Source organism: Pinus tabuliformis, chromosome 5_2 (genome assembly GCF_031772625.1).
Source record: "Pinus tabuliformis cultivar Carrire ecotype Pingquan chromosome 5_2, CPIR1, whole genome shotgun sequence".
NCBI classification, from domain to species: domain Eukaryota; kingdom Viridiplantae; phylum Streptophyta; class Pinopsida; order Pinales; family Pinaceae; genus Pinus; species Pinus tabuliformis.
Window position 1 is genome coordinate 483014543 of NC_142306.1, and position 10645 is coordinate 483025187.

The 10645-nt window shown below is 33.5% G+C and overlaps 1 long non-coding RNA gene across 1 annotated transcript; it reads right to left on the minus strand.

Annotated features, from left to right (window-relative positions):
- Positions 1–333: 333 nt before the first annotated feature.
- LOC149159766 (uncharacterized) lies at positions 334–840 on the minus strand. The gene is made up of 2 exons (XR_016261195.1): positions 708–840; positions 334–619 (listed from the first exon to the last, which is right to left on the minus strand). It is a non-coding gene; the product is annotated as an uncharacterized LOC149159766 (long non-coding RNA).
- Between the last annotated feature and the right edge of the window lie 9805 nt (positions 841–10645).

The following is a 10645-nucleotide window of genomic DNA, read 5'->3' on the forward strand; positions in this document are numbered from 1 at the left end:
TTGGGGAAGAATTATGTTAAATCCAGTCACATTATGCTAAATCTAAGGATGGAAATATAATTTTAATAATAAAATAATGTAACAACCTGCAAACTAGATATATTATATATCAAATCTTATAATTTAACAAGGGTCAAAATTATAGAAAATAATTTTATGATTTAACAAAAACTAACATTATAAGAAATAAGAAACGAGACTCCGACATCATAACAGGCCATATACCCAATCGAATTTAAACCGAAATAAAATAATATTATTGTCAAAAAAATTTGGAGAAAGTAGAGGAATATTTTGAATAGACGTTCAGCTGAACTAGCTTACTGCGGACTATCGAAATATATTCTATACAGATCACTGAATTAACTTATTGCGGACTATGGAAATATATTTTTGTCTACAGTGTACTTTGAATGGAATAATCACTTGTTGTTGGTTTTGAAGAGTGAGCGATCAGGGCCCGGGAAGTTGTTGTTGGCTATGGGTGATGGTGGCGACCACTCCCGCCGCCTCCTGGACCATGCTCCTCCCCTCTGGTCTTCTCTCACCTCTCTTCCCTTCCGCTGATAGGCGCTCCTTACGGTGATCTTCCGTGCATCAAAATCCATTAATGCCTCGCCTGCATCGCCATTCAATTCATAATTTTCTATCATATAGATTTATGCAGACAATGAAACGAAGAGGAAAATAGGAGCATTTCGCCTTACCGGAGTAAGAAGTCAGTATTAGGATGGCGGCGATTACTATCAGAACAACTACTACCTGTGTCTTTGCCATGAGAGTCGCCTCCTCCTCTTCCTGCGTTCTTTCGCCTGTGTGTACCTACTACGATATCTTGTTTGCTTCTAAGATGCGAGGATTTGATGCCTGTGCTTCGCCTCTATTAATAGGAAGCAAGACGCTACCTAACCACGATTCCATATCTTTTACCGATTTTTGTGTGGTGGCATTGTCTATCAATTCGGCAGACCACACCATTCCACTGAGTGCGCCACAAGTGATATACCGTTGACATTATCAACACTCTGTCCACCACTAACAGCTCATCTAACCATCACTCCAAACCTTTGTCGATCCTCACTATGTGGAGTAGAAGAGGACAGAACTGAGGAATCAAGGATCCGCTCGCTGGTGAGGGAAGCCCAGACGTTGTTTGCAGAGTTGCGCCAGCTGTAGTTTGGCACCCGTGGTTGGCAACTGGCCTGCAGAGCCGCCATATTGAGAAAGTGATGTGAGATTCGGCCACAGCCGTCGTTGTAACCAATCCGCAAACAGAAGCTTGCGTCTATTGGTCCGTAACTAGAAACCACAGCTGGTTGAGGGTTTGTCAATGTAAACGCATCTGTTCTGAACAAGTCGCCGTAAGATTGAGCCACAGCTCCCGTGAACGACGCTCGCCACGTCTTCTAAGAAGTTAACGTGGGTGTGAGAAGTGGGTCATGTCAAAAAGGTAAAAGCCTCGTTTCAAAAGGAAGAGCTTTATTCATAAAGCTTTTTTTAAGGAGCTGAACACATAAAGTTATTCGAAAAGTGTGAATCAAGAAAGGGTGTTTTAAAGATTGAGTTATATTAAAAATGTGTTTTTAAAAGTGTTTTGTTCTATAAAAGGTACTTTCAACTATATATAATTTTTTGGGAGATTTTTATAAAGTTTGGGTTTCCTCATAAAATAAAAACCTTTTTTTATTTTATTTTAGAAGGAAATTTTTAAAGTGATGGGGAGATTATTTATTTATTTTATAAGAATAGGTAAATTAAGTTAATAAGATTTTTTTTTCTCAATTAATTTGTGAGGTATTTTTTATTTTTTCTTCTGGTTATTATTAGAGTGTTTTTTTAGTTTATCAAATAGTTACCAAAACAAAAGAGATAAGAATACAAGATGTTGGCTTTTTGCGAGGGTTAAAACCTCTCACTTTTTGAGAGGAAAACCCGCACAAATTCTTCATATAGAGATTTCAATTGACGAATACCAAGACCATGACCCTTGACCTATTAAGTCACTCCAAGACCAAGAAACTAATCCTCTTCTTTGTCACTGTTGCGATCATCATCATCACTGCTACTACACTGAGGTCATCATCACCACTACTGCTACACCGAGGTCATCATTATTGCATCACTGATGTCATCACAGTTGCACCATTGTTGCACCTTCACTAAGATCATCCTTGATGCACTTTCACCGAGATCATCATTGATGCACCTTCACTGAGATCACCATCATAACAACGAGATCTCCATATAGAGCTATGTATATATTTATGAGGGCTCCACCGAGATCTTCATCAAGATCATGATCTTGTAACTAAGTCCCCACCAAGATCATGACTTATACTTAGATCATGATTACATCTATGCGGAGATTATGACTTAGTATGTATGCCGAGAGTATGTCACTCGGTGATCACCAAGTTCCTTCTCATCACACATGTCGAGGTTGCTAGGAGACATGTCCGAGCCCTTTTCTGTGGCATCTGAGGCTACTTTTGTGTTTACTACATTGATAGGCTGAGATATCACTGAGACTATAAGGAGGTCGGGACTTCATCCATAAAGATTGTGGGGAGGCCAAAACTTTATCTCTATGGTACCCATCCAAAAAACAAACAGATACTTGTCCGAAAAGTCGGCCTTCTGCGGTGACCCTAGCAGCATATATATAGTGGTTGCCCATCATAAATAAGTCGACTTGTCATGCTGAACAGGTGTGTCTCCATATGTGAGCCGACTTGAATTTCTTTTGTTATTTTGGAAGCCGACTTCTTTAAGAGGGATTGTGCTTGTCTTTGGAGGGCTTCTAGACATTTCTATAGACTTGTATATATTTAAACATAGGCTTAGGAAGATATTCTTCATACATGACATTGACTCTTTGACTTAATAATAAATCCTAAGGCTCTCAATGGGAGCCACTAACAAATAAAACTCTTGCTCATGAAACCCATGTAGCAAGGGATACAAAAATAAATTTATTTCTTTTATTTCATCATTTACAAAGATCGTGTCATTATGAAGACCAAACCTAGTTATACTTTCTTCAACAGTTGATCACCCGCTTACTCAAATTGTCCCAATTTAAAATGTGGTCCTTCCACACCAACCATCCAAATAGAATAATCTTCGTGAGCAAATTACATTGCCAAATCTCCATGAACTAAATTCTACACAAATTGTAATTAAGAGTGTGAGAAAGATAGGAATATATGTCTGACACCACTAAATTACCATTCCTCAAAGACCCATTCCAGGCTCCAGCGAAGATCATGAAGGTTGACCCCCGTGGAAATCCCCGCCATGTTGAGGTTGTAAATGTACCAATCCCATATATTAGCAAATCGACCGATTTCTAGATAAAACATGAGTTGATCACTTCAAAGCCTTCTATAATCTATGATAAAAAGAAAAAACCTCTTACATATAACACATCCACATCTAGATTATAGTGTTCCATACCAAGAATTAGATCAAAACCAATAAAAATCCTATTACCTTTATCAAATATCGACCTCAAATTATCAAAAAATCAACAAATAATTTTCTAGAAACCCCTCCATATATAGGATCCATTCCGAATTGAAACTGATCTTGATCTAAACTAATCAAATAAAAATATATTTTTTAAATATTTCCACTTAATAATGTCATGCCATATATCCCCCATTAAAGCTCTCCAAAGGCTTTTCATTAAAGCTCTCCAAAGGCTTTTCATGAGGAAAATCTATCCGAATATTTTTATGTCCAATAACCCCAAACCCCATATTCTTTTCCACGAGAGATCTTATCTCAAAGTAAACTTTTTTGCTACCTCCAGCATCCGCCCATAAAATTTTACAAAGATAAATTTAATATTATTTATGATTTTACAGAATATCAAATACAAATACATCCAATAAACTGAAATGCATTGCAAAACAAATTATATGAAAATATACTTGCCTCCAACCGTGAACCACCTATACTTGCCTCAATGTTCAAACTTCTCAATAAGCCAGGAACAATAACCGATCCAATATTTATTTGGTTTTAACTTAAATCCCAAATATAAGAAACCATTATAATAACAGCAATCAAATTGTGTCATGTTCCCTGCATAAAACACGTAACATAATCCTAATGAATGATGAAGTATATCCTTTATTTATATATTTAAATATATTGGTATGTATTACAATATTTTATTGGTGGATATTGTAATTTCGTTATTCATATATTTAACCCTACATAAAACACTTAACATAATCCTAATGAATGATGAAGTATATCCTTTATTTATATATTTAAATACATTGGTATATATTACAATATTTTATTGGTGGGTATTGCAATTTCGTTATTCATATATTTAAATATATTGGTAAGTATTACAATATTTTTTTGGCGGGTATTGCAATTTTGTTTGGAATAGGAAAAAGTCTATAAATATATATATATAAACTGTGATAATTATTGATACAAGGTAATATTATTTTATAATTATTAAACATTATTGATACAAGGTAATATTATTTTGGAATTATTAACGATGGTTTAATTGTTTTAAATTGATATTCAGTAAAATTATGTGTTTAGGGTTATTTTCTAAACAATTTGTTCTATTTTTATTTTTAAGGAAATTTGTGTTTATATTAAATATTGAAATTAATATTTTATATAATATGTTTTAAATAGTTTATTCGCTAAAAAAAATGTTGATACATGATTTTGATACACTAACTTGTTAATGTATCAAATTTTGTGATTATAATATTGATTAGAAATCTCCGTAACATGATTTACTTATCATATTTGTATATATTTTTATTTAGTTTTTGTTACTATATTATTTTTTACCTATGTTTTTTTTGTTGATACTTAAAAGTTTATTAATAGAGAAACTTAGAATTTCTATTATTTATATTTCAATATTTAAAATATTTTTGATAATTAGATGAATTTTTTTAAACTATGATATTGATTAGTTATGTATTGTGTCCTTTCTTTATTACATGAATTTTTGAATATAATAGATTTCCTAAACCAATAAAATAGTCATTATTTTTTTATCAATTAGCCATTTATTATTGGTAAATTTGTTCTAATTTTTATTTTAGTGATTTATTTTCATTCTTCATGTTCTTTATTTGTGGATCCTTTGATTGTGTTCCTTAAGGTGAGAAATGAATCTTTCTTTATTCATGGTAACCTTTTGATCATTTTTTCATCCTTTGTACTAACATCCAATTACCCAAAATTATTATCTTTAAAATATCTTTAAGGTTTTATGATGAGGGAGATTTTAAGAATGATTTCATTGTAAATTCTTGTAAGGCTATCTTCTTTTTCTTGTAACATAATGTTAAGACTTTTTTTCATGTTTATGATAAAAGTTATTAATTTTTACAGTCAAGGTGAATGTAGGATTAATTCAACAATGGTGTACTTATATGTTTCTTATTTTACTGGGGATTTAAGCTACATAATACACTAAATTTGTCAAACTATGGTAGATAAGCTTGTGAGGCACTCTATTCAATATACATATGAAGAAAGTCCCTCACATTGTTCTTAATGACCTAAGAAATAAACCTCATGGGGACATAGATTCAGATGGGAGAGTTAGCTTAAGGATAACCTAATACTCAATTAAATGGTACCTTATGCACCTAGTTTTTGTTTAAGGGTGCCTAGCTCGGTGTCAATGGGTGAACTTGAATCTAAGCAATTCTACAAAACCCAATTTTACATCATCTGCTTTAGAGACAAATGACATATCCCCCAATCAAATAAAAAATAACTACTAATCTATGAACTTGAAATGAACATGAAACCACATAATCACTTCTATGATATTCTACTAAAATAGATGGAAAAATATTAAACATAAAATAATTCATATGCATGAAAACATAAATAAAAAATACTAACCATACTTGCAAAAACAAACTAAAAATAATCTAGCACAGAACCACACCTCAAGTGGGCCCCTTCTCAAGGATGACAAGTGCCTTAACACTGTTAAGTTGTCAACACATGCTTAGATTGAGTCTTGGACTTCTCCACAACAACATATTAAAACATAGCCATAGAACTCAATAGAATCACATTCATAACTTTAAATCACAATCTATATTAAAAGAAAACATCAATTATAGAGTGCATAAGATTTATTATTACTACACACTATTGGGCTCTCATATATATATGAACTACAAGAGACTAAATTTGGAATTGAATGATAGATCGACTCCACTTGGTGGATTGAACAAAAATGAAAATATCATTCCGATAGTAATAAAGCAATAGTAAATAACATATTCCAATTTCAAATTTAATTTTAAGATTATATGTGACTACATAACTTGTGCGCTAAGCCAACATAAGTATCCTGACTTGTGCCCCTTTCTCAACTTGAAACCGTGTATGCTAACCTCTTTTGTGATGTCAAGAGTTGGTTGCCATTTGGTAAATATGACATGCACATGGTATCAAATTCCCCAATGATTTATAATGGTGTGCAATGTTAGATTGAATATGCTTTTATAAAAATTGGTGTTTTGGCCTGTGTTACTTGGTGCGAACATGTACTTTTGACTTATCCAGGTGTCTCTGTAAGATCGATTCTTGTGGCTTCAAAGTGATCAGGTTTCCTTTCTAGGTCTACTTACAAAGTAATAATATAGTCTGTGGTTTTTGATGTAGCAACACAATTAACTGGCCTCTAACAAAATTCCTTGGTTCTTAATCAAAACAATAGAGTTCTTTATCCTTTAACTAGAACGATTTCCTTGGTGCTTGACCAAAATTGACATTGATTTTGATAGCTAATCTAGTAACTTAGGAAAACCCTTAAGCATTGTAGTTATTCCACCATTTTATTATATGCATACCAAGGTTCAACCATAAGCCTATATGTATATATTAAGTTACATGACACCTACACTTTGATAATCCTTCAACATCTCTTAATTCTAACTATAAAAAGGAAATAAAGAACACACACACACACACACCTATGAGTGTAAGAGCAATAAAAGCATATATAATGATTAGAGGTCGAGGAAAGAGAGGTAAATTGGGGGAAAGGGATACTTTAACAAACAAAAAGAGTGCCAATCTACTAACTCATCATCTCCCCCCAAAAATTTGATTGCATGTCCTCATGCAACTCATTCTACCTCGACGATTCTTACATGTAAGTCACACTAGTTGTAAGAGGGGTATCCAAATTATCCTGTATTAGAATATCCTAATGTCTTGTCCATCTCTGTTTAGTTTTCCCTCTCCTCCCCTTCATTCGACTAAAATGAAGCTCTATAAAATCTTGTAGTGAACCAAAGAAAGGGATAGTGAAAAGAAAGTCCCACCCAATGTGGGCTATGCTTAAGTAAAGAATAACTATACAAAAAATTCTTGTTGAGGGAAAGACCAAAGTAAGGATACCCCATGGAATGTCTATCCCACATACATGGTGGCAAACCGTATCAAATATCATGTGAAACTAGGAGAACTTCTAATGAATATGTCCTGGTGAGATAATTATATTTCATGAAAACATAATGTTGATTGTGTTGAATAGTGATTGAGTCACTTCGATCCTCTCTCAGCCATCATTAAATATTAACAACTAGCCCAACAAGTGGATACTCCTCCCTAACCATCAACCTATCTTTAGTCTCTGTATGGAAATAAAAGTAAGGTTCTTGCTTTCATTTTACCAAATTGGTTATATAAGACATAAATGCCCTTATCTATAGATACCTGACAAAGAGATTATGATTCCACTGATAGTTATCTTATAAAACAAAACTAAAAAATTAAAGTTCACAAAGTAAATTTTGTTCTATTGTGTTTGAGTTATGAAGACTTCAATAAATATCTATGGTTGATCAATATCATAGGGTTGATCATCCTCAAGCTGCCTCAATCGAAAGCAATGCATTGATCATGCAAGTAAGTGGGGTGTGCCCTAGAAGGTACTCGATAAGTAGAAGCTTCCATTCCTAATTCACACATTTCCTTCTTAAGCTTTTGTTCCTTTTGATAAAGATCCTTCCACCTTGTGATCTAACTTTTCCATTTCTCTTCCTGTGTCATGTACATAGAAAACCATCTTTGCCTCATTTTTTAATGACATGTCAGTGACTCTCCTTATTGATAATGCCTAAATCAAAGAGGTCATTTTTAGTTTTCCACTGAGGCATATCTGGTTTCAACTATAAGAATGCATATGTGTTTTTAAGAATATCATCTAAAATTACATTAATAATTTTCTAAGCTTCCTTTGTGTAGCCATCTGAAAATGTTTTGGCCCTAGATTTAGGGTTTTCTTCATGATTAATATCGTCAAGTAGGGTACTAAGATTATAAATTTTGGCTTATTCTAATGCAATTTAGCCCTAAGTTTCTCATTCTATAAAATTAACTTCTTTTTTTCTTTAGGAAGGTTTGATAACTAGGGATACAAAATGAGAAAATTATTGGACATATAAAATTTTCTCTTCTTCACTTAGCTTTCCTCAACTTCATCAACCCCAATAGTGAAAGTTCGTGGTAATTCTTTTGCAACATTCTTTGTAGCATCCCCTATTTGTAGTAGAGCCATTGGATCGATAGCTTCATCAATCATGAAATTGTCAAGCCCCTCTATCATGACTTTTGGTGCCCTGTAATATGGCCCATCCGGTGGTATGGTGCTTAGTTCTTCAATAGAATTTGAGGCCTTAGATTCTTTTTGGCTCCTTACCCCTCTAGGCACACAACATTATTGATATCTTAGTTGGGTATCAACAACCTAATGCAAAAGGAATCTCTATATTTATTTGTTTCCTACATGGCATAATCCTTACTAAGGGTTTGCTCTAAATTCCCTGAAGAAAGGTATCCCAGAATATGTCCAAGTGGTGCAATTCGACATCAAAATTTTAATTAACCTCTACTGACATAGTTTGACTTCAAGGTTATTCTTTTTCCATCTTACCAGTGCCACCATTTTGGTTAAACACTTCAAAAAATAGTATGGCATATGCAAAGGCTTATGCCTTTCCAGGTGCATGGGAATCCTAACATGGTGGTGGTACATCATACTATATCGACCTTCACAAGTCAAAAAAATTTGAACTCAAAACACCATGCCTTGCTATAGAGGAAGGAGGGTCTTATGATGGATGCCCTTAGGTCTAGTAATGGCAATGGTTCCTGAAAGAATGGGATCTAGCATTCATTAACAATTTTGAAATTCTTAGACCATAATGTAACATCCCCCAAAAATCACTCAGAAATAAATAAGAATTGCATAGTTATTTATTTATTTATTTAATATGTACATTATTATCATAACAAAAAGGTGACCACTGAATTCATTTGAAGAAGTAAAACACTCCTTTAAATCCAAACCTCTATTTTGTTTCTAGACTTGTATTAAGTAATATTGTAATATCTTTACATTTTTGAATCTTAGATTGACACCCAAAATTGGAGCTGCACATTATATTTAGGCTTTAATCACCTACTCCTTATTGATCAATCCCTTTTAACACTCTTTTTTCTTAATCTCAAGGCCATGACTACACTAGGCCATTGACCTTGCCTAAAACCATTTCTGTAGTATATGATCACCGTAATTTTTTATTTTTTTTAATATATTTTATGATACTTCATATCAATCCTTATGAACTTTATGCCACCACTTACAACAAATTATCATGAAATACCCTTATGTTAACAATGCTTTGTGCACAATACATATTTATGCCAATGTTATTACAATTGCTTTGATTTCCTCCGGTAATTTTTTTTTTAATATATTTTATGATACTTCATATCAATCCTTATGAACATTATGCCACCACTTACAACAAATTATCGTGAAATACCCGTATGTTAACAATGCTTTGTGCACAATACATATTTATGCCAATGTTATTACAATTGCTTTGATTTCCTCCAGTGGGTTTATATAATTATGGGTCGTGTAATTAATGTTTTGAAAATTAGAAGGGCCTCCTAGAACCTTGCTCTTATCTGGAGGCCATGTGGAATTCTTTCCATGTGAAGGATTCGCATGGAAGAGGGTCTATGTGTTAGACCATACTTTAAGCACGTGGTCTCTTGTTTCTTATGGTGGTGATTGTTGTTGAGATTTTCTGTTTTATTTAATTTAGAAAAAATCTCATGTAGGTGACAACAATAGGATTTGTTGCTATATTAGCTCCATTATTCTTGAGGAGGAGTTAATGCACCCTATATTTGTTGTGAGAGAATTTATGATTCAGTTTTCTACTCCAGCTATAAGAAATGTAAGCCCGTAGAGGATATGAGTGTAGAAAATAGGGTGAGCTGAGAGTATGTGTGAAGAATTAAATTGTTGTAATCTCCTGTTGAATAATAAGATTGTCGATGCCTCTGTTTGGTGGATGTAGCCCAGATTGGTTGGGTGAATGTTATGAAACCAGCTCACAAAAAGATAGAAAAGAGAGATCCACGCCTTAGAATTCAGCCTCTTCGAGGGGGCAACCTCCTTTACATTACATAAATGAACAATTCTTGGATGATACAAATGAAAAGACCTCCTTTCTATATATAGGAGTCTAAGTGGTCCCAATACAATCAAAGCCTACATAACAATAATATTGTAGGGCACAACAGTAACAATAGTGGGCTTCTA